The sequence below is a fragment of the Capra hircus genome, chromosome 22, assembly GCF_001704415.2.
Source record: "Capra hircus breed San Clemente chromosome 22, ASM170441v1, whole genome shotgun sequence".
Taxonomy (NCBI): Eukaryota; Metazoa; Chordata; class Mammalia; order Artiodactyla; family Bovidae; genus Capra; species Capra hircus.
This window is the reverse complement of record NC_030829.1, coordinates 12,782,957-12,807,934: the sequence shown is the minus strand read 5'-3', so window position 1 is coordinate 12,807,934 and position 24,978 is coordinate 12,782,957. Positions and strand designations below refer to the sequence as shown.

General features: G+C 43.9%; 1 protein-coding gene across 2 annotated transcripts in view; it reads right to left on the bottom strand.

Moving 5' to 3' along the window:
• The window catches only part of MYRIP (myosin VIIA and Rab interacting protein), a 221,091-nt gene extending 200,965 nt beyond the window's left edge, over positions 1-20,126 (bottom strand). For both annotated transcript variants that reach the window (XM_018038374.1, XM_018038375.1), the window contains exon 1: positions 19,802-20,126. The gene's annotated coding sequence lies outside the window, so the exon portion shown is untranslated. The remainder of the gene's footprint in view (positions 1-19,801) is intronic.

Sequence of the window (24,978 nt, the reverse complement as noted above, 5' to 3'; positions counted from 1 at the left end):
GTCTGTATATTTTGGAGATTAATCCCTTGCCAGTTGCTTCATAGAAGGGAACTTTCTTGGATTAAGGCTGTCTACAAAAAACTCACAGCCTACATCATACTTAATGTGAATGAATAGAAGCTTTCCCCTCAAATGTCATGAATACAAGATGGTCACTCTTACTACTTCTATTCAGTATAGTACTAGAGGTTCTAGCCAGGTCAATTAGGCAAGAAAAAGGACTAAAAAGCATCTAAATTAGGAAGGAGATTGGGACCATAACTATTCAGAGAAAACATAGTCCCATATTAAAAATTCAGAGGAATACACATACACAAAACCAATTAAAACCAAAAAACTGAGATCAGCAAACCTGCAAGATACAAGATCAATATACACAAATCAACATGTATCTTTTCAAATTATGGCTTTCTCTGGATATATTCCCAGGAATGGGACTGCCGGATCATATGGCAGCTCTATGTTTAGCTTTCTAAGGAACCTGCGTACTGTTCTCCATAGTGGCTGTACCAGTTTACTTTCCCACCAACAGTGTAAGAGGGAACCCATGACTTCCTGTAGTCTGAATGCCATCACTCTGAGACTGCCAGGCACCAGCTCCCATAAGCCTGACGAGATCCATCTGAACCATTGACCCTCCTGATACCTCATGGAGGCTCCAAGTTGATGCTATTTTAGGCAAAACTTCCTTCCCCATCAAACAGAATTAACACTATAATTTTATTTTTGGCAAATGAGAGCAGTTCTAGAAGTTGAAAATTAGTGGGAGGTTGGAAGATCTCATTATCCTCCTCCATTTGAGATTTGATGTTTTCTACCTATTGGATCTTGATGGAAACTTCTTCAGAGGTAAGTATGGTAAAAGTGCGGGAGCTACTTTGATAGCCTCTGCTAACAGCAGGTATTGGGAGATGTTTCAGATGGTATTAGATGGATACACACATACCTACCAGCCGCTGAGCACAGAGTGGATGGAGTTAGCAGGAGAGAAGGGCGGAGGGGACATAAAATGGAAATCTAAATCAGCGGTTCTCAACTGAGTACCCTATACTGCCTCCCAGGAGATAATCAGCAAGGTCTGGGCAGATTTTTAGTTGTTTCTAATGGGAGTACGCTACTGGCATCTAGTGGGTAGTGGCCAGGGGTTGCTACTAAACATCCAATAATGCACAGGACAGCTCTCGGCAACAAAGAATTATCTATTCCAAAATGTCAATAATGCCAAGGTTGAGAAAACCTGATCTAAAGTGAAAGCTGCACAGCGGTCAGATTCTTCCTGTGGGCTTCCCAGTAGCCCAGGTAGGCTCCACGAGTTCACAAGGCGGGCTTCACTATTGCCTCCACACTGAAATTACACCATTGGTTCTCAGGCTTCGGGCTCAGACCGAAACTAAATCACTGCCTCTCCTGGGTCTCCAGCTCCCTATCTTTGGATTTGTGAGCCTATATAATCATGTGATCCAATTTCTTATAATTAATTTTTTATGTGATACATATGTACACACACACACACAGAGACACACAGACACACACATCCTACTGGTTCTGTTTTTCTGGAAACTCTGGCGAATATAGACACATATACACATTACATGTTATTGGCAAATAAAATGACCTGGTTTATATACCTCGATTGCATTTTTCTGTCCTCATCTGCAATGACCAAACTCATAGGTCTGTAGAAGAGCTCAGTGCATTTCTCTGCCATCTTGAGTTAGAGCAGTGCCTACGATCCCCTACTTTTGTTTCCTGAGCCTTTGGTCACAGTGGCAGCCCTGTGATGCCTCTCTTGCCTTTTGGACTTTTTGGTCTGTCTGCTTCCCATCCTTTGGGTATTTTCATGTTGATCCCCTGCACAGAGGACAGCTAATGAACACTTGATAAAAATACACAGCTCTTCAGCCCACTAAGAATTTCCTTTTCAGTTTCAACTAGATAATGATGCTCTCTGCTTCCTCGGTTATATAAAATCTGGTAGATTTCTGCTGACTATAATAAAAGTGTGTCAAGATAGGAGTTGGCGACTGGCTGCATTTCAAACTTGAGCACATAAGACTGTGAAAAAAATGGACATTAAAGCTTCACTAATTCAGACTTCATCAATTCCAAATTTGTGATCACACAGTACGCTAAAATGGACTATTCTCAAAACAAAGGGATTGAGACAAAATTTATAGTAGGTGAGAAAAGGAGAATATTTACCTTCTAAAGAGAGCAAATTATTATCAAGTACTTACTTAGAAGTATCAATTTATATCTAAACAGCACAATTACAGTGAAAGCAAATAACAGCTGCAGAGCCTGGGTCTGTAGTATGCAAACCTCAGAGGGTTACACTGGAGCTTAATCTCAGGACATGGGTTGAGCGCTGTGTACACCTTCACTGAGTAGAGGCTGGGACAACTAGAGATAAAGGACAATCAGACACAACGTGGTGAGGGCTACCTCAGGAATGAGCCGGGAGCCATTGCCCCAAGATTGGGGAAGAGAGAGGGCAGGAGCCAGAGATGGAGAGACTTCTGGTGTTGGTCTTGTCTGGGCCCTGGCCAGGACGGGCAAGGGTTGGTAGGTATCCAGGCTGAGGGAGGCTTCCCTTGGCGACATGCTCGCATCGGTTCAGCATGTCTGCTGCAGGGCTGCAGATGGCATCTGTGAAGCCGTGTTAAAGAGCGTCAACTTCTCCTGAGGGCCCTGGGGGTCACTGCAGAGTCCTAAATAAGTGAGCAACCTGAGATCCACCATTTGGGCTCAGCAGTAAAGAATCTGTCTGCAGTGCAGGAGACCCAGTTCGATCCCTGGAGCAGGAAGCTCACCTGGAGGAAAGCATGGCAACCCACTGCAGTACTTTTGCCTGGAGAATCCCATGGACAGAGGAGCCTGGAGGGCTACAGTCCATGGGGTCACACGGAGTCAGACACGACTGAAGTGGCTAAGCAGCAGCAGCAGGGTCACTTAGGATGGGAAGCTGGGGTGGACATGGACAGGCACAGAGGCAGGCAGCTGAAGCCACTGTCGTGCTCTAGGTGGGAGCTCGAAGTTGAGAAGAAAACAGAGACGATGACTCAAAGCTGCGTATTTACTCCTAGGTTAAACTTTTTCCTCTCGGAAAATATTCAGGCAGGTCAAAGTTCAAGTCCCAGTGGGCAGCTCCTTCCCTCTCCCTTCTTCCCAAGATGGCATCTGGCAGGAGGGGCAGGCTCTACTGTTCTAGGCAATAAAGACGAGTACACACAGCCTTTCTAGGCTGGGCCCTGCCATGGGGGTTCATCGGGCAGCTGGACTATAGCTACCTAAAGGGAGACCAGTCTTCTCTGTCCTTGGTCACAAGTGGCAGCTCAGTGGTTACTCATGAGTTGATGGCATTGGTTTGTTGATTGATCTGTTGCTGTTCAGTTGCTAAGTCACGTCCGACTCTTTGTGACCCCGTGAACTGCAGCACACCAGGCTTCCCTGCCTTTCACTGTCTCCTGGAATTTGCTCAAACGCACGTCCATTGAGTCGGTGGTGCTATCTAACCATCTTATCCTCTGTCGCCCCCTTCTCCTCCTGCCCTCAATCTTTCCCAGCATCAGGGTCTTTACCTCCTTCTATCAGGAGGCCAAAGTATTGGAGCTTCAGCATCAATCTTTCCAATGAATATTTAGGGTTGATTTCCTTTAGGACTGACTGGTTTGATCTCCTTAGAGACCAAAGAGTCTTCTCCAGCACAATTTGAAAGCATCACTTCTTCAGCGTTCAGCCTTTTTTATGGTCCAGCTCTTACCTCCATACATGACTACTGGAAAAAACCATTGCTTTGACTATAAGGACCTTTGTTGGCAAAGTAATGTCGCCACTTATAAATATACTGTCTAGGTTTGTCATAGCTTTTCTTCCAAGGAGCAAGCGTCTTTTAATTTTGTGGCTGCATTCACCATCTGCAGTGATTTTGGAGCCCAAGAAAATCTGCCACTGTTTCCACTTTTTCCCATCTATTTGCCATGAAGTGACAGGACCAGAAGCCATGATCTTAGTTGGCTTAAAACTCAACATTCAGATTGATTTGAGAGCAGCCTATGAAAAAGAACCCTTGCCAGATCTCACCAGGTCCTGCCACAAGTGGCGCTAGTAAGTGCCAGCTATTTTGTGCCAGATTAAGATTATCCAAAATGCCTACTCAGTGTCTAAAACTCAATAAAGGACTTTGAAACTCAAAGATATAGTCTATACATGAATGAACAGTGGCCTCAATATGCGAAAGAAAGACAAAGAAATGGAGATAACATCTTAAAGAATTTGGGTTTTGAAGCTGACACATGGAAACATACGTGTATGCAGCTCTCAGCCATTTTCTGTCATCATCCAGTTTCAAGAGGGGCCCAGAGCAAGAGACGGCTCTGCCGCAAGGCCAGGCAGTACTGCCAGAGGCTGTCTCTTGGTTTATGCAGGACCCAACAGATCCGATGGCATCCAAGTGCCTACAGCAAAGAGAGATGCCATCCAGGGCCTCAGGGAAGCTCGAGGAGGAGCACCACAAAGGCTCTCAAGGGTGTCAGAGCAGAGCACCTCCCTCCTCCACAGGTAACTGGTCTCCGTTTGAGAATTAGCTCCTGGGGGCTACCAGGCCCTGGTATTGAGTGCCTAACTACAGGACATCAAGTGACCATGTGCCCAGGAGAAGCTAGCTTTGAGCCTCTTGTTAGGCTCTGCATGAACAGTATGGACCCACTGTCAAGTGGAAATGCTATATAAGAAATCAGGCCCAGTCAGTTCCAGAAGGTTTAAGTTGCATGAATGGGTAACTCAGACTTCTCCCCATCTCCTGTGTCTGCTGCTTTGTTGCCGCTCTCTCAGTCCATACGTACATCCTCTCAGGAAGTTCTTGATGATTAACCAACATAAGAGGAAAAGCCTCAGTCTGGATTCGTGCATGATTCTGTAAAGCATCACTGACACCAACCGGAAGTGGACAGCTGTGGTGTTACAGCCCCACTCTCGGTGGCTCTGAAAGCTAGCAGTGAGGGTCATCCCACTGGTGGGCAGGATTTCAAGCCATGTCTTGATCTTCCACTTTGTCTGGACCATGAGACATCTGGAAGAATGGGCCTGACATCAACTCACGGACAGTAACCAACAGAACGGCAGCATAGGAGAGAACAGAATTGGGAGATCAGTGACAGGTCTGAGGAAGAGGGGTGTGGAGACCTTTCTGAGGACCCGAGTGTGATGACATTTGAATACCTCTGCAGAAGTTCTCAGTCATCAGGTAAGGAAGGCTATTCCCCTGTGTTTATTCAGTGAGTCCTTGTATGCCATGAACATGGCAGGAAGGTCCAACAACGTGGCTACCCGTGGGTACAGTTGCACAGACTTCCTCTTTGCAGGCCTAATCTGCCTGTCGCCAATGTCTGGGGACACATCTTCCTGACAGCAAAGACCAGTGCTGAGCCCCTCCCCTGGATGTGGAGGGGAGGAATCCAGCCAACCGCCTGCTGGCAGTGATTACAGTAGGCCTTTCGTCATGGAGTGGGTAGTGAATCCTTCCTGGACTACATATGTACGTACTTCCCATCTCTGCCTGAACCTTTACCCATCACTTGCAGAATACTTGGGGGTCACAGCTCCACCCCCCCAGCATGTTGTGATTGACCAAGAAACTCATTTACAGCATATGAAGCTTGGCCATGGACTTACTTCCATGGAACCCACTCATCTCCCTGGTGTACCACATCACCTGGTGAGCTCAGGGAAGATCTACCGATGACTTTTGGTCCACCAGTTTTCTACCTCTGAACTAGATGGTCTTCAAAACACCTCTCTGATCTGATCTTTTTGGATGCTGTGGTGTCTGCAATGACCCAGGGCCCAAGTGGAATAAATAGGTTTCTTTCTTCTTTTTTGAAGCCTCAAGATAGTGAAAGTTGAAATAAATGTTTGAACTGGACTGCAGTGTGCATTTTTCAAAATGAAAATAGTTTCAAACAGAAACACTTACAATGAAATATTGTGCTCAGCTAGTAGGCCTTTCAAACTGTGGTTATAGTCAAAGATAAATAAGCAATAACATTAAAAAGAGATTTGATCCTAGATAATGTCCTATTGGATAGATTAAAAAAGAGGAGAGCAAAGTTGCTCTAGGCAAAAAAATTAAAAAAAAAAAAGCAGAAAGAAAAGAAATCTACAATTCAACACCATGGCAGGAGGGAAATTGTTTAATGATCTTTAACATTAGCCTGCTCCACGGTGAGTTTCACCAACCCAGCTATACTTCAGTAATATGCCTTCCCATCTACAGGAGGTTCAGAGACATATACTTCTTTTTAATTAAAGTTAGATACTTCAAAGATAATTAAAGGTGTGTTTTAGAAATCTATAGACAAGATTACAGAACTCTAAAGCAGAAGATAACCAAAACGCTACTGCTTTATTTTAAATAAAGTGGTTCAGCGTTTGAGCAGGATGTCAGGGAAGGTAGTTGAGCATTGAGTAGTAATGCCCATGGGTATTTAATTCAAATTGAATAGAAATGGAAAATGAATTGTCTTCATTTTTAAAATTTTTATTGAAATATAGTTGATTTACAATGTTGTATTAATTTCTGTTGTATAGCAAAGTGACTCAGTTATACATATCTTCCTTTTCATATTCTTTTCCATTATGGTTTATCACAGGATAGTGAATATAATTCCCTGTATATGTAGTTGGAGAAGGCAATGGCACCCCACTCCAGTACTCTTGCCTGGAAACTCCCATGGATGGAGGAGCCTGGTAGGCTGCAGTCCATGGGGTCACTAAGAGTCGGACACGACTGAGCGACTTGACTTTCCCTTTTCACTTTCATGCATTAGAGAAGGCAATGGCAACCCACTCCAGTGTTCTTGCCTGGAGAATCCCAGGGATGGGGGAGCCTGGTGGGCTGCCGTCTATGGGGTCGCAGAGAGTCGGACACGACTGAAGCGACAGCAGCAGCAGCATATGTAGTAGGGTCTTGTTTGTCCATTCTGTGCATCGTAGTTTGCATTTGCCAGTCACAAACTCCCAGTCCTTCGCTCCTCTACCCATCTCCCCCCTGGCAGTCACAAATCTACTCCCCATGTCTATGAGTCTGTTTCATAGATAAATTTCTTTGGGTCATATTTTAGATTCCTCATATAAGTGATATGGTACTTGTCTTTCTGACTTACGTTTCTTAGAATGATAATCTCTAGATGCATCCATGTTGCTGCAAATGGCATTATGTCATTCTTTTTCATGGCCAAGTACTATTTCACCACACACACCCCTACACCCCCCCACACACACCCACACACCCACACACACCCACATCTTCATTCATTTGTCTATTGATGGACATTTAGGTTGTTTCTATGTCCTGGCCATTGTAATTAGTGCTGATACAAACAGAGAGGTGCATGTATCTTTCTGAGTTACAGTTCTGTCCGGATATTCGCCCAGGTGTGGGTTGCTGGATGCCAACTCTAGTTTTTTGAGAAACCTCCATGCTGTTCTTCATAGTGGATGCACCAATTTACATTCCCACCAACAGTATAAGAGGGTCCCCTTTTCTCCACACCCTCCCAGCCAAACTGTCTTCATTTTTTTCTCAAAAATCCAAAGGTAATGCACTAAAAGTATAGTGGAAATACCCTAAAATGTGGCCAGTGGAATTTGCTATAGTCTGCCCACTGATTCTAAAGTCAGCAAGCACTGCTTGGTGCCTATGTGGACCCAGAGAAATGCCAAAGGAGAAACCAGAAATAAAGCACGTGGCCCTGCTCTAAATTTCCACAGCTAGGGATGGGACATGGGTCTCCAACAACTTGTACCCCTTCAACCTGGTCTGGCAGGGCCCTTTTCCTGAGCCATCTCTACCGTCTCTTGCTTCTGGACCCTCGATTCTGCAAAACACTTACTGAAGGGCCAAGTCAGGCACTTACCAGTAAGAACCTCTAACCGCTGTCTGCCCACCTCATTCTTTTTCCTCTAGAGCTTTTGTGTAGTTTTCAGTACCTCAAATTCCCATTTATGGACATTTGAAAGATATGATAATATCATAGAAGAAATTAATCACCTGACATCATCAAACAAGTACAACTAGTGCTAACCCATTGGTTCATTTAAGTCTCATTTCCCCCCCTCTTTGTAAGGACTGTTGTCATTTATATCTTATTATACAGAGAAGTATGCTATATGTCCATTTCTGCTAAACTCTTTTATCTCCAGTATGTTTTTTTTTCATGTTAGCAAGATCACTTTCAAGTCTCACTCCTAATGGCTCCATTATATTGTATCCAGTGGATATACCTGTTGACCTGTTCCTAGTGGTGAACCTCTGGGTTAATTTCAATTCTGGACTATCTCATAGAAAACGACGATAAACATCTTTGTGCATAAAGGGTTTTCCACATTAAGGATTTTTCCCCCTTCAGCTAGATTCCCAGAAATAAAATGACTACGTTTAAGGTTAATAATATTAAGGCTCCTGAAGCACATTTTCAGGCATCTAGGTGAAGAAAAACAACAAAATAGCGAGGCCATGTGAATGGCAAAATTGGCACAAATGCCACTGAAAAGTCTTATTTGTGTGGACTCAATGGGGCCACCACTCTATGTTAAAATTGTGTCTGTGCCTCAGACCAGAGAAGAGAGGTGAACTGGTGGACAGGGCTGAAATAATAACTCAAATGCAGCACTGAGAAAGGAAGAAGAACATGGAACAGAGATTAAAGGACAGAGATGATGCAGGAGACAGATTCCACATATCTAATTAGAGTTCCAGGAGCAGAGAATGAGGAAAAGCAATATTGAAAGCGATAATGACTGAGAACTTTCCAGAACATGAACTAGACATCAATTCTCACATGAACGAAGTCCAGAAAATCCTGAGGGAGATAATTAAAAAGAAGCATGGAACCCAGAACAACGAATACACAGAAAAGGAACTCGAATCACCCATAATGAAAAGATGGATTACTGCAAAATAGCAATAATCAGATCGCTAGATAAATTCTTAAAATGAACCAATGAAAACTGGAAGACAAGTGGAATTATACTGTCAACAAGTTGCTTACATTGTGGAAAAAATAAAGATGGAGTTTTGCAGAGTGATCAGATTTTTAAGTATAAAGTCCTTGAATTGCTCAGGAGGACAGAATGACTGATTCAGTTTGTATTTTGTTAAGGTAAATATATATGCTAAAATTACCATATAATAAATACAAGTAAATAGAAATAGAGTGTAAAGCTTTTGATTATGGAGATGAGGGAAATGTGATGTGGGGTAGGAAAGAGAATCTAAATTAATACAAGAAGCAATTAGATAAAATAACCAAGTATATTAAAAGTGGGACAATGAAAGCGATCAAGAGAACAAAGTAAAATGGTAAATCCAAATATATTAATAGTAGCATTGTAAATGAACATAACTTTCACGTTAAAACTTAGACATTGGAAAAATAAAGCAAACTGTATTGCTTTATGCTCTTTATAACTGTTTCTGTTTATATAAGTGACATAAAAATGTACAGAACTGTTGATGGTGAAAGGATAAGAAAATGATAAGAAAGGCAAGTACTAAGTAAAAGAATGTTGGTATAGCTCTATTAGAAACGGGTCTATTTTTAATGATTTATTTTTTATTGACGTATAGTTGATTTACAGGGTTTTAGGTAAAGAGGAAAGTGATTCAGTTTCACACACACACATATATTTTTTCAGGTTCTGGTTTATTACAAGATACTGAGTATAGTTCCCTGTGATATACAGTAGATCTTGTTATTTTGGTAGTGTGTATCTGTTAATCCTGAAGGTCCTAATTCATCCCCCCCACCCCCCGCAAGTATCCCCTTTGGTCACCATAAATTTGTTTTCTATGTCTATGAGTCTATTTCTGTTCTGTAAATAAGTTCATTTGTTTCATTTTTTGGATTCCACATATAAGTGATATTATATGATATTTGTTTTTTTCAGATCTAGAAACAAGAACATTGCTAGAGATTAAGAGGGTTGTTTCATAATGACATATGCGTGACTGACCAGGAAAAAGTTAAACTATAATGCATCTAATAACATAATACTTCAAAAAATACAAAGCAAAAACTGAAAAAGCATAAGATTAAACTGAAAATTTCTCTGTATTTCTCCCTCAGTAACTGACTAATCAAACTTCAAAAAAATGAGTAATGAAGATGGAAGATTTGAATACCATAATTAACTAGTTTAAGCTAATGAAAATATATGGATTACTGCAAACCAGTAACTTCATGGAAATATAGAACACTTGTGTACCAGGCCACAAAACAAGTCTCAACAAATTTCAAAGAATTGGAATCACATAGATCATATTCTCTAATCATTATTAAAACAGAAAATATTTAAAGTAGAAAAAAATTTTAAATAAAAAATAGAAAAAAATTTAAAATGTTATCTAAAATAGAAAATTAAGGTAGATATTATTAAAAATGTTAAACCAGAATAAAGATAGAATTAAAAAATAATGCTAACAGGTTCTGGAAATTAAAAGATAAATTGAAATAAAAGCTTACAAATAAGTCATAACCCAAAGAAAAAGATCATCCTGAAAATGTTAAAAATCTATATTTGAACAGTAATAAAACACTGCATATGAGAACATGTGGAATACAAACATGGCTAAAGCAATACTTGGAAACTGATTGTGCTAAACGCATACATGTAAAAGAAGAAAAGCTGGAATTAAATGAGCAATCATGTATATTTAAGAGATGAGAAAAAGAATAAAGCAAAGAAAGTATAAGGAAGACAATAAGCATGAGACAGAGAATAAATAAAATGAAAAATAATGACACAGGTGAGAAGTTCCTTCTTTGTAAAGTCTGAAAAGAGTCTGTAACAACCCTGGTGAGATGGACCAGGTGGCATCACCCCATGGGGGCTTAGAAGGCACTTGAGAGTGGTGCCCCAGGAGAGCCCCCGCCTTCCCGAGAAGGCACATCTCCGTGCCTCCTCCCCATGCACCCCAACTTGATCTCACTTCTTCTGGCACCTCTTCCATCTTCCAACCATCTCCCAAATTTGCCAAAAGTGATGTTTGGTTCTCTCATTTTCGTTATTGCTTTTGGATCATTTATGGAAGAGAAGGGGAAATATTAGCATTAATTCAGCATCCACCACCAGCACCAGTCTGAGGGGAGGGGAACTGAGGCAGAAAGCAGGGGTGGTGGCAGTGGAAAGAAAAGCATCAGGTACCTGGAAGCTGTGGGAGGAAGGATTCAGATCTGGGAGCGCAGAGGATGGGGGGGTGGCGGTGGCACACACCCAGACTGCAAGATCTGCCATCCTGGGAGAGGCACCCAACCTTCACTGAACTGTGGGTGGAGCTGAAAGACCCACTGACGGATTTCTAGTAGGTTTTCAACAAGGATTCCATTAAAACAGCATTTAAAACTCTTCTTCTAATTAGCCATAAAAGAAAGAGATGAATCTCAAATACTCTGCTTACATGTCATTCTAGTAAATCAAAGTCCCTAATGATCAATAAATTGCTTTTCAAAGAAAGCAAAACAACAAAACCACATTTATATAACACAAACACAAAAACAGAACCTGCCAGATTCCCAGAGGCTGAGCTACGCAGATAAAAGTAAAATGATGATTGAGACAAAGGTTTTCACGGGGAGGTTAGGAAGAGCTTTGGGGCTGGAAGCACTGCTTATGCAGATTGGACTATCTTCAGAAAAAAAAAAAAATTATGTAAAGGGGCTTGGGTCATTTTTCTTTTCTCCAGGAATATCCAGGCTTCCAAGCCTAGGAAATGACCCACTATACTTCTGGTAGTTAAATTTCATACCAAAAAGGGAGAACTATATAGGATAACAATCATCTGAGCTGTGAGTCAGTGTGGGATTATTTGGAGACCTTGGCAAATAGCCACATTAGATCCTGGGAACATGGATCTAGAGGGGGCCATGACCTCTGTCTTGTAGGCAACCCCCTTCCCCCCTCTCACCTTCCTGAGTTCTTCTCCCAAGTGTCTGCTCAGTGAGATTAAACTGTCAGCCCACAGGATGGATTTGTGCATCCCAGCTGCAGATCACATATCTGTGACATCAGTGGCATTACGCTGTAAATCATAGCCACAAAAGGACTTTCCATGGAGTGGGTTTCTTTTCTCAGCTGATGATATATAAACACACACCAAAAAATTTAACTCATATTTACCTAGGGAAGGTAATGGCGGCAAATAACACACGGTTGAATACAACCCCAAAAGCGGTTTTCAAACAGCATTTATTTTAGGCAGTTTCATCAACCTCTTTTGACTCTCTCTACACAAACGCAGAATCTATTCTCAGAGTTAAGTCTGAAGTGAGTGAGGTCTCCGGCAGTAAAGTAACCAGCCCGTCCCCAAATAAACCTGTCTTTGAGCCTTTTCCTCAAGAACCACCTGGTGGTTTCAGGCTGTTCTGGTCTTACGGTCACTAGTAACCGATCACATAAGGTCATTAGCAACATGGTGTTAATGGTACATTATTATCTCAGGCTTACCAACCAAGGTCTTCGAAATTTTTAAAGAGGAGATGAAGGCTAGAGCGCCTGCCCTGGGAGGAGAGGCCAAGAGCTGGACGGAGGTGCTTATCTGGTTGTCAAGCGCTCACCCCATTTTGTAGACTGCCCCGAATAACAGAACTGCAAAAATCACTCACCTTTTAAACTTGTCTCCTAAGCCAAGTAAATATTTACATGATGTTTATGACTTATATACTTAATCATTTATGTGATGCAGGATTCACAATGAAAAGGTAAAAAAGAACTCTGAGATTTCTAAATGAACTTGGTATCTATATACACTACAAACACATACTTTTCAGTTTAGCATCTTTGTTCCTATTTCTCTAGTATTATTATTATTTCCTTAAAGTGACAGATACTCTCATACATACTGCTAGGGATGTTTAAGTGAGCAGAACCATTTGGGGAGCAATTTGGCGGCAGATAGTCAAGTTTATATATAAATATGTAATATACGTATATTACATATATAAATATGTAAGTTTATATTATAGATATGACCCTTCAGTTCTACTTTTGGGCATACATTCTCAAGAATTTCTTTCGGTGTGCATGAATACATTTCAAAGATATTTACTGTACACATCTGTGTCGTAGCCACAGAAGAAATACAGAAACAAGCTAAAATTCACCATGGAGGAGACAGATTTGTAAAATACGGTATTTTCAGATGGTGGAATGATGTTTAATAGTTAAAAAATATGAACATAATCTGTATAAAACAATCCGATTGTTCTCTCAAAAACACTTTAAGAGATAATGCAAGATTCTTTCACAGAAAGTAAAAGAAACCACCCTTATGGAAAATTCTGTAGCAAAGTGGGCTATGAATAAACATGGAAGTATATTCTGTCCCACTAGAAAAGAAAAGCAAAGTAAAAATAAGATTCTTTTTTCCCGTTTGCCTATAAAATTAACAAAGCTGATGAATAATTACATCTCTCACTAACAAGGCCTGGGGATCTGGCCCACTCAGACACTACCAGTAGCAACACAGGTTTACATACTTTCCTGGAGGGTCATTTGGCAATATGTATCAAATATCTAAAGAAAAGTGAGTAAATTTTGACAAAATGATTCATCCTAAGAAAACAAAAATGCATGCAAAGATTAGGCTATAATTAAAAAGCATAAAGTGCTTAATGTTTTAAAAGAATGATTTTGTTGACTAAATTACAGTACACAGATGAAAGGGATTATTAAGAGGATAAAAATAATGACACAGAAGAATCATCATTGACATTAATGCTGCTCACATTTTGTTGAGTTAAAAAAATTCTCATTTGTGTTTAAAAGAATTATATTTATCTGATCCTTATTATTCAAGGATCTTTGGTACCACAGAGGAGTTACTTGGAGTAAACCCACTTAAGATGGGGACCAAAATTTCAGACTAAATAATGAGAAATAGAATAGCTTGATTAGCACTATATTTGAAGAAAAAGAAACAAGAGAACACGCTTTCATTTTCTATTTTACCAAATTGTGACAATGGTATTTTTCATAGGAAGTGATATTTAGGATAGATCCTAAAACTCATCTGAAGCCTAGAGGATCAAGAATAGCCAAGACAATTTTGAAGAAAAAGGCTAAGAAGGAAAGATAAATTGTAAAACTTTAATAATTAAATGAAAGTGATATTAGCTCAGGAATCACAGAAAGATTAATAGACCAGAGTTAAGAAAAAGATCTGAAAAAAAACAAAACACATCAAAATTGGTATACGGCAGAGATGGAAACAAAATAAATGAGAAAACAGTTAAATATTCAGTGATAATGTGGTAATGGTTTTCAACATGGAAAACATTAGATCCCTGCCTCACACAGTACAGAAATACAACCGTCAAATGAGTTTTAAGATCTAAAAGTTATATTTACTAAAAAATGGTGATGTATAGAAAAGAAACTTGGAAATCAAAACATTTTTACAAGCTCTCTAAGGGAAATGCAAAAGAAAAGCAGTGAAATACACTGCATGCTTATCAAATTAACCAGAATTAAAACATCTAATTAATGTCAGGCATAGCCAAAGATACAGGCATACAAAGAACTCCAGGACAGTGTTGGTGGGAGTGTGATACAGCAGCTCTAAAGGGCAACTTGCAAAACCTCAAAGGGCTGAAGTAACAGCCAGAAGGTTATGCAAGGATATCCTATCACCCAGCTACTCAACTCCTAGGGATATACACCTTAGACACACTCCTGTACATTTCTACAAGAGCCTATCAAGAATACTCCCTGCAATACTTTTGACACTAGCAAAAGGCATTTTCTCAAGTTGTGGTAAGCAGGGGCTAGTCGCTAGGTGTGGCTCGCAGGCTTCTCGTTGAGGTGGCTTCTCTTGTTGCAGGGCGCGGGCTCTAGGGGGCACGGGCTTCAGTAGTCGCGGCACACGGCTCTAGAGCACAGGCTCAGTAGGTGTGGGGCACGGGCTTAGTTGCTCTGTGGCATGTGGGAGCTTCTGGGATCAGCGATTGAACCTGCGTCTCCTGTATTGGCAGGCAGATTCTTTACCACTAAGCCACCAAGGAAACCTATAATTTTTTATAATGTATGTTTGTGGCTTTTAATATTTATTTTTATTTATTTGTTTGGCTGCACCAGGTCTAAGCTCTGGCACACGGGATCTTTAATTGTGGCATGCAGGGTTTTTAGCTGTGGCATGTAGGATCTAGTTCCCTGACCAGGGATCGAATCCAGGACTGCTGCATTGGGAGCACGGGGTCTTAACCACTGGACCACCAAGAGAGTCCCTGTTACTTGTTTTAATTTTTAATACATCATTTTATTAAAGGATGGACACAAATAGTCCTCTATGCATTTCTCCCTTCCACCTTCAATCCTCCAGGTAAACATGGAGTTCTTCTGAGAGCATCTTTTTTTATAAATGAAGCATAATAGATTTACACTGTTGTATTCATTTCAGGTGTATAGCAGAGTGATTCAGTTATACAGACATATACACACACACACAAATATGAAAGTGAAGTGAAGTGAAGTCGCTCAGTCGTGTCTGACTCTTTGTGACCCCACAGACTGTAACCTACCAGGCTCCTCTGTCCATGGGATTTTCCAGGCAATAATACTGGAATGGATTGCCATTTCCTTCTCTAGGGGATCTTCCCAACCTAGGGCTCGAACCCAGGTCTCCCACATTGTAGACAGACGCTTTACCATCTGAGCCACCAGAGAAGTCAAATATATATATATATATATATATATATATATATTCATACACACAGACATATATATATATATATATATATTCCTTTTCAGATTCTTTCCCATTATAGGTTATGACAGGTATTGAATATAGTTCCCTGGGCTATAAAGTAGTAGGTTCTTGCTGTTTATCTATTTTATATATAGTAGTATGTATCTGTTAATCCTAAATTTCTAATTTATCTTCCCTCACAGTTTCCCTTTTGGTAACGGTAAGTTTGGGTTTTTACATCTGTGAGTCTTATTTCCGTGTACATAAAATTTTAAACACAAAATGAGACTACACATTCTGACAGGCACACACTTAGCCCCAGTGTTACAGGCTGTATGGACTCAGCTCCAAATCCCCATCCTTCACTGTGTGGATTTCCCCCTCACTCAGCAGAGAAGTTTCTATTTATGGCAATCCCATACTTGGATTCAAGAAGCTACTACAAGAAGCTCTAACAAGAAGTTACAACCTGCTATACCAGGGGCCAGAGAGGGCAGGAGAATTATGCAAGACTCCTCTCACCCTGCAGAGGGTACAACTCAGCGAGGGAAGCTGTCTGAGAGACTGGCTCTCAGTCCTCACTCTGGCTCACACAGTGTGAAGGCTGAAGAGTCTTTGCAATAAAATGGGAACATCACTCTCCTCCTGTTTGGGACAGTAAGTGAATACATACACAGTGTCCAGCATAGGCAAACACTCAACATCTCAGCAATCAAAGGCACAGCAGGCATCCCATGAACAAGGTCTTCTGAGTAGAGTCTCAGTCACACTGATGGTGAAAAGGCAGTGGATGGGAGGAGGGTGCTAAACGGGTCCCCCTAGCCCTCTCTGCAGCTGGACCCAACGCGCCCAGCCCCAGAGGGTTCCCCTGTGACTTGGCCTCTCCCTGTGGAACACAGGGCACTTTTTCTAGCAGCAGTTTGGTTATATTCAGGCCTATTGATTCTTCCGAGCTCACCATAGGCAGTGCTGTCAAGAGAGCTATCGGACTCAAGATAAAGAACTCCTTATCTCACACCCTTGGAAGAATTCTGGGGTGAAATGAGACCAAAAGGATCACAACGCACCTAAGTTAGCTTTCTGGTTGACCCCTTTAGAATTCCAAGGACATACTGCGGCTTCATAGTATTAAAGAGAAGGCAATAGTGTCTCAGGTCCACTCACTTCCAACACATAGCTGCCTCTAACACACAAGTCACCCTGCTCAAAAGCTGGGAAGGAGTCTACTCAAAGACTTAGTAACAGGCACCAGAGAGGAGGCCTGTCTGCCAGACAGAGGAAAAACCACAGGTTTGTAAGTCACTTTTGGAGATCCTGAGGAATTTTATTCCTGGGACTCCTTCGCGAGGATTTCGGAAAGGATGGCGGGTATGTCAGTTACCCCGCCAATGTGGCGCCACCATGCGGCAACAGCACAAACAGCTCCTGATTCATTCACCAATTTTTAACTTTGAGGAATTCAAAATACTTCTATTTTCATATGTCAAATGAATTCACTCATATCTTTTCTTCATTCATATTTTATTATCACTATTTTGGATTTGCATTAGTCAAATACGCTCTGTGAATAAACCGTCCTCAGCATCAGCACTGTTATATGTGGGGTTGGGGTTGGGTTTGTTACATCACCCAAGAATTGATAATCAGATTGTCCGGGGATAACCAGATCAGATTCCACCCAGATCTTAAGACCAAATTCTTCCTTCGAGTTTTTTGGACTAGCTTAGGTATAATTACCTTTGGTTTGCATATATTTTTTAAAAAAGGAGGTGAAAACCATTGAGCGGTTTTGAAACTAAAATGACGGCTTTGCAACTAAAATGATAAATAATAATAGGAATAAAAAACAAAACTGATCCGACAAACCTAAGCAGGATGGTGGTTTACCTTCAGGGGAAGGGGACTGATAGTTTCTGCAGGGGATAATCTGGAAGCTGGGAATATTCTAGGTCTTAATCTGGGCACTTGTTACACAGGTGTATTCAGTTTGTGAAAATCTTCAGATCTGTGCGGTTTTCTGCGATGATAGTATCCCGGAAAGGTCTGACCATTCAGTCCACTCTCCCTACCTTGCCTTTGAGACAAACACAATAATAACCAGGAAGGCAAAATGAGGGGCATGCCTAGTTCTCCACGAGGCGCTTCAGTCTGTGTATGGATTGCTGTAAGGGCCATGGCCGCAGATGAGCTCTCCTTCTGTCCCTCTGGACAGGGAGGAAGGAGACAGGACACAATCCATACCACTGTTAGCTTAAATTGCTGAGGGTGGTTAACAGTTGACTTTTTCAGATCCTGGAGCAGACCATTCCCTCTCCGCCTCCACACACAACACCTAGACCACGAAGAGACTCCTGCCACAGAGATACACACCATCTCCACAGAAATAGCCCCCTGCCCTCACACACACGCTTCGCCCCACCCCCAGACTCAACTCCTAACTCCAGACACATCCCCCAGACCCACAGAGGGCAGCCAGCTTTCAGCCCATAGAGACAAACCACAGACGTGGTGGATGGGGTTGGGGAGGGAGGGGTAATGGAGGTTGGCTAATGAGGCAAGAGGGGGAATTAGCGACAGGAAGATGGAAAGTAGTATTTTCAAAGTCTTAAACTGAATTTGTCAGGAAACAAGGATTTTTAGACCTATGAATACAGTCCCAAAGTCACTGGGAAATGTATTTAAATCGCCCCCATTTCCATCTACAGCTCAGACCCTCTTGGACTGCCTTTTACTTTCACATCTATCAGGTACCCTGAACCCCAGCGGCTTTGGGAAGTGGGGGGCAGAGTTATTCCGTTGTATAGATTTTAAAAGTTGAGGCTCCAAGATGTTTGTCAGATATCACAAAGCTACCTATGTGGTCATCTTATCCCTGAGATGGGGCAAGGGAGACTGAGTTGGAGGGACAGGGTGATGTCAACAGAGAAGGGGTGACCCTCTCCCGGACCCAAAGCTCTGAGAACCGCCCACACAGCCCCACCAGAGCTGTGTAGCGATATTTACATACGTTCTGAGACTAGGCTCCGCCTTCCCCTGGCAAAGTGGGAAACATCCAGATCAAGGGGTAGGGAGTGAAGCGAGCAGAAATAATCCAGACGTAAAGCATTTTCTAAGAGCAGATGGGAGCCCAGCACAGAGCCTGCAGCTTCTGTTAGGAAGTCCCGGGACCCAGACTGGTGTGTGCAGTTCGAGTCTCTTAGATACTTACCCTGGGGATAGGGTTTATTTGGGAGAAGGAAACGGAACAGGGCTGACCCTAGCAGGGGAATTTTCAGGCACCCAACAAATTACGCTACTGCGGGGTCGGGGGTCGTAAGTAAATTAAGTTACGGGGAACGGAGGGGATGCTGCTAATACGGAGCGGTCCCTGGGTTTCCAACACGGACCGCTCTGCACTCCCCACAGGCCCTCCTCGGCTACCTCCTAACCTCTGAAGGATACCTTAGAATTGGCTCCTGACTTCTCCAAAAGCAGCGGAGTTGGAGGGGAGGGAGCAGGAAGGAGAAGGGGGTGGGGAGTGAAGCTGAAGTGAGCACCCCCAGACCTGCAACAGCCAACCCTCCCCAAGCAGTCCGAGAACCCTGCCAGAATCCTATCGACTCCGGTTCTTAGACTGTGCACTGGCCATGACCTTGAGCAAGTCCCCGATTAGTCCCATTTTACAGAAATTAAGAGTGGGAAGAATCAAGTCGGCCACGCTGGGCTGCTCCCGGCGCTTACCTGATGGTTTAAGGAGCGTAGTGGGTGAGCGGTGAACCGCAGCCCAAGAGCTACGTGGCCAGTGGAATCGCAAACCTCGAAGGAAATGCAGAGCTGAGCTCCGACCCGGCAGCAGGAAAAAGGTGGTCCCGATTCTGTGACGACCCCCTAGCAAGTTTGATGGCCCCCCATGCCCCTCCGCAGAGGTTGACTGGCCGTGCCCGGGGGCCCTGGCCCAGGACACCCACGGGGTGTACTACGGGGACATGAGAAACACCTCCATACACCCACCCCCGAAGTTGCGGCAACATAAGGAGCAGAATGGTGCAAAGCTGCCAGAGAGGAGGGGACGGTACTCACACGGGGTGGCCGGGCTAGAGTAGGTACGTGACCGGGGTCATCGATGGCCTCCAGGCTCAGGCCACGGCGCTTTGGGATGCCTGGGGCACCTGCCGCAGCGCACCGCGTGGATTAGGAAGCTGCGAGCAGCAAGGCAGGGGCGCGGGTCTGTCGGCGTGGCAGATCTGAGCTGCAGCGCCGCCGCGGGGGCTCGGCCGCCAGAACCGCAGCCGCAGCAGGAGCCCAGAGCAGGGGCGGGAGGCGTGAGCGCAGCGGCGGTCGCGGGTGCGAGGGAGGCGCCCGCGCCGCAGGCAGCGAGGGCCAGCGGGGCCGCAGCCCCAGCCGACACCTGCTGGCCGGGCCGATAGCCAATCAGAGGCGCCGGGAGCGGGGGCGCGTGCGGGGCACCAGGCGGGAGGGGGCGCGTGCTCGCGCCTGCGCCGGGCCGGGGTGCCTGCCCAGCGGGCTGCTCAGGCCCTCCTCCCCGCACGCAGGCGGCACGCGCCGGAGGGGCGGGGCGGGGCGCAGCAGGAGGCGGGGCTCGGGTTGCGCTGGGGTCGGAGCCACGTGCCCCTCGCTCGTCAGCTCAGTGCGGTGTTGGGGCCTCGGCCACAGAGTTCCCGGACAGACCCCAGGTCATTCCCAACCGTGAAGTAAGAGTTTTCCTGCCCCTACAGCCCGGGCGACCAGACCCTCCCTGACCTCCGAGTGACTGGTCACCCGAATCCCGGCCCGGCGTGGCTTCCAGAGTGTGGGCGCCCTCCCTTCCCAGCCGGCGGGTCCCCAAAGACAGCTCTTCCTCACTTCACAGGGCCCGGGTATTGAAAGTCACCGTGGTGACCCATCCCCTGGTCTGGGTTCCTTTCGTTTTTTCCTGAATTTACTGCGCTAGCGACGCTCCTTCGTTCAACACGCATTGACTGGTCTGACTCTTGGCACTCTGAGCCAAGGCTTTTGCGTTCCCAAATGCCCCAAAGCCCGATTGCTGCCAGTGAGGACTGCATTTGGGCTCCTGCCTGGAGTTCCAGATGCTGGAAGAAAGACTGGGAGTTGAAAGGTTCCCCTCCAGGCCAGGGCTTCGTTGCTTTCGCATCCATTAGGGCACAGGACCCGGAATCTTTCTAAGACGGACTGCCTCAGCGCCAACAACTCGGCTGTTACATTATGAATTTTCGCTGCAGGACGGAAGTCGCAGCGAAAGACCTTTATTCTGACAAAGTAGAATAAAGCTACATGGGTGATTCCTAAAACCTTGGGAATCTTTTCTCAGGACCATGGATTGAGCCTGTTCTCTCTGTGTAAATTTGCGCAGTAGAAACGGACGGCTCATTTGCTGACCTGTGTGCAGCAGCCCCCCCAAAACACCTGTAAGAAGGGAACTTGGAAGGTAGAGTTGTTTTCTCTAAAGATCTGGTTTCCTCTCTCAAACCGATTTTATTTACGCACAAACTAGTAAAGTGAAAGAAAGTTTGTGTTTTGTTTCTGTTTTATTTACATTCAATTTTAATTTTACGTATCTGTTCTTAATTAGCATTGGCAGCGGTTTGAAAATTTAATGGTGTAAATGAATACAAAGTTAACAAGGGTGATCTCTCTGTCACCCTTATCCCCCAGCCTCTCAATTTCTCTTCCTGGTGGCAGCCATTGCTGTCTCCTTCGTGAGTACCCTTCTAGAGAGAATCTACAACCAAATGAATTTCTCTAATGTTCTTATTTTTGCCTTTTGTTATATAAAATGGTAGGTCTAACTACAGGTGAAGATGAATTCAGGAGCTCTCAAGTGATGTCAGAAGTAGAACTGGAATCTCAGCCCCTACTCTTAATTCCTCTCACCCTCCTCCTTTTCTCTCTGCTTGCCACTGTGGGCTTCATTTTTAAGCTGACTTACTCCATGGTGGCCCTGGACAGCTTCAGTCTTTTCTTCTCAGTGATCAGAATTCAAGAAGGAGGCAGTCTTTTCTTGCCCAGAATGCACATTAAACCACCCACGAAGACTCATTTGCCCTGTTTCAGTCATGCTTTACCCCTTGAATAGTCTGGGACTTGGATATTCTGCTTGTTTGCCTGGGGGATTCTGACTGTTGGCAGAGACAGTGAGATGGACATTGTGTTGGGAGTAAATTTGCCCGTATGTTTGCAGGTGGTTCATGACTGGTCACTGGTCAGCCACATGTTAATACTCATGTCCATTTATGTGCAGACATTGTGAAGACCTCTGCTTCTGCAGCTGGATCCCAGGCCAGCAGGGTAAAGTTTAGCATGTAGAATGTGAAAGCATTACTCTCCACATATGGCCTGCCAGTGGCTGTGTCATGACAGAATGGGGGCTGGCTTCAAAGGTTATTTGATGTCATACAAGTGTTTGCAAAACTGACCTGATATGTAAATCCACCTCTTTACAGACTGTTTCAGAATCAAGGTCCTAACGTCTTCCCTAAGTTATAAACATTTTAAAAGAAAGATAAATAAGTAGGGAATAGTTCAGTGATTTGGTTAAGGTCACAAATAAAACAGGAAGAAAATACGGATGGATATCCAGAGACATTATGAGTGAGAAAGAGCCCCAGTTCCCTATCTGTCGCCCTTTGGGGCTTCCCTGGCGGCTCAGACGGTAAATAGTGAAAGTTGCTCAGTCGTGTCCGACTCTTTGTGACTCCATGGACTGTACCGTCCATGGAATTCTCCAGGCTAGGATACTGGAGTGGGTAGCCTTTCCCTTCTCCAGGAGATCTTTCCAACCCAGGGATCAAACCCAGGTCTCCCACATTGCAGGCGGATTCTTTACCAGCTGAGCCACAAGGGAAGCAATCTGCTCACAATTCCAGGAGACCCAGGTTCGATCCCTGGGTCAGGAATATCCCCTGGAAAAGGGAAGAGCAACCCACTCCAGTATTCTTGCCTGGAGAGTTCCATCGGCAGAGGAGCCTGGTGGACTACAGTCCGTGGAGAGGCGAAGAGTCGGACAGGACTGAGCAACTAACGCTTCACTTTCAGGTCAGAAACAGGCATGGCTTTAGTTCTTCACCAGAGCAGAGCTCTTGATCTTTTAAAAGCACTCCCCAGGAAAGGTTTGGCATTTGAAGATGATTTGGCTAACAATGAACTGATAACAAGATGACCTGAAATACTACCTCCTTGATGAGTCCATCCTGAGCTGTCATCCAGCAAAACTTTTACCAGCAAACTTTCCACCAATGTCTATCTCTTCTTTTGCCCCTCACGGCTCAGCAGCCATGCTTGCTTTTCCATTTTCTGCATGATCTTGACCACAGTAAGAGTTTTAATGGATCCTTCCTTTATTAAGAAGAGCTCGTTGACTTTTGTGCAAAGGAAATGTGTTGCATCTTCTTTTAAAATGTGAATCAGACAGTCCATTTCTTAGCCATAAGATTGATGAGTTTATACTGGCAGGAAAGGACATATCTCAGGAAGATTCTGGGTAGAATTAAAAGAATCCCAAGTTCAGGGTGCCAGTCTGACCTTACCATTTGCTGTCTGTGAGCTTGGGCAAGTTACTTAACTGCTGAATCCCAGATTTCTACCTGTAAAGTAGAGTGTAATCCTCTCCAGTGCCCTTACTTGTTATTAATTGATATAAGATTGTTATTAATTGACACAGTGTGTATGAAATTGCACATGATGAGATTTAATATATGTTAGTTATCTAAAAATTATAATTATTAAGCTGGGTAAAAATTAGCTTGTAAGGGAAATTTCTATGCTGTTTTGTGGCATTCTCTGGCGTAGAAATGGAGAACCCTTCACCTACTACTTCCCTATCAGCCAAAGCATGCTATCTGATTTTCCAAAAAATGTATCTCTCCCTCTTTAATGCCACTTAGCCCTTGTTAGGTAATATTCAGTTCAGTTCAGTTCAGTCGCTCAGTCGTGTCCAACTCCTTGCGACCCCATGAATTGCAGCACGCCAGGCCTCCTTGTCCATCACCAACTCCCGGAGTTCACCCAGACTCATGTCCATCGAGTCAGTGATGCCAGCCATCTCATCCTCTGTCGTCCCCTTCTCCTCCTGCCCCCAATCCCTCCCAGCATCAGAGTCTTTTCTAATGAGTCAGCTCTTCACATGAGGTGGCCAAAGTACTGGAGTTTCAGCTTTAGCATCATCCCTTCCAAAGAAATCCCAGGGCTGATCTCCTTTAGGATGGACTGGTTGGATCTCCTTGCAGTCCAAGGGACTCTCAGGAGTCTTCTCCAACACCACAGTTCAAAAGCATCAATTCTTCGGCACTCAGCTCTTCCCAGCTAGACTGGAGGTACATTGAGATTGGGACCATGTCACATCTTTGCTTCCTCTGGGCACCTGGAACATTTGACACATAACATTTGACAAAGGACTTGTATCTAGAATATGTAAAGAGCTCTCAACATTTGGCAATATAAACCCACAAATAATCCAATTTTAAAATGGGCAAAAGACATCAAGATATTAGTATATGTAGTTGGCAAATATGCACATGAAGAGATGCTCGACATCATTAGCAATTAGGAAACTGTAAAGTAGAGCTGTATAAGATATCACTACATACCTATCAGAATAGTGAAAGTGAAAGTTACTCATTCGTGTCCGACTCTTTGCCTAGTCCATGGAATTCACCAGGCCAGAATACCGGCGTGGGCAGCCTTTCCCTTCTCCAGGGGATCTTCCCAACCCAGGGATCGAACCCAGGTCTCCCACATTGCAGGTGAATTCTTTACCAGCTGCGCCAAAAGGGAAGCCCAAGAATACTGGAGTGGGTAGCCTATCCCTTCTCCAGCAGATCTTCCCAACCCAGGAATCAAATCAGAGTCTCCCACATTGCAGGCGGATTCTTTACCAACTGAGCGATGAGAGAAGCCCCACATATCAGAATGGGTAAGATTAAAAAACAGTGACACCTAATGCTGGGGGAAAAGACAGAGAAATCGTATCACTTAAGCACTGCTGGTTGGAATGTAAAACGGCACAACCGCTCTGGAAAAGAGTTCGGCTATTTGTTTCAAAACTAAAATCAGTGGAGGAGGAAATGGCAACCCACTCTAGTATTCTTGCCTGGGAAATCCCGTGGACAGAGGAGCCAGGTGGGCATCAGTCCATGGAGTCACAGAGAGTCAGACCTGACTAAGCACCCGTGCACACACACAGCCAACTTAATCTTGGGGCAGAGCCCCCGTTGCCTGCTGGCTTGCCTCTCTCACAATCA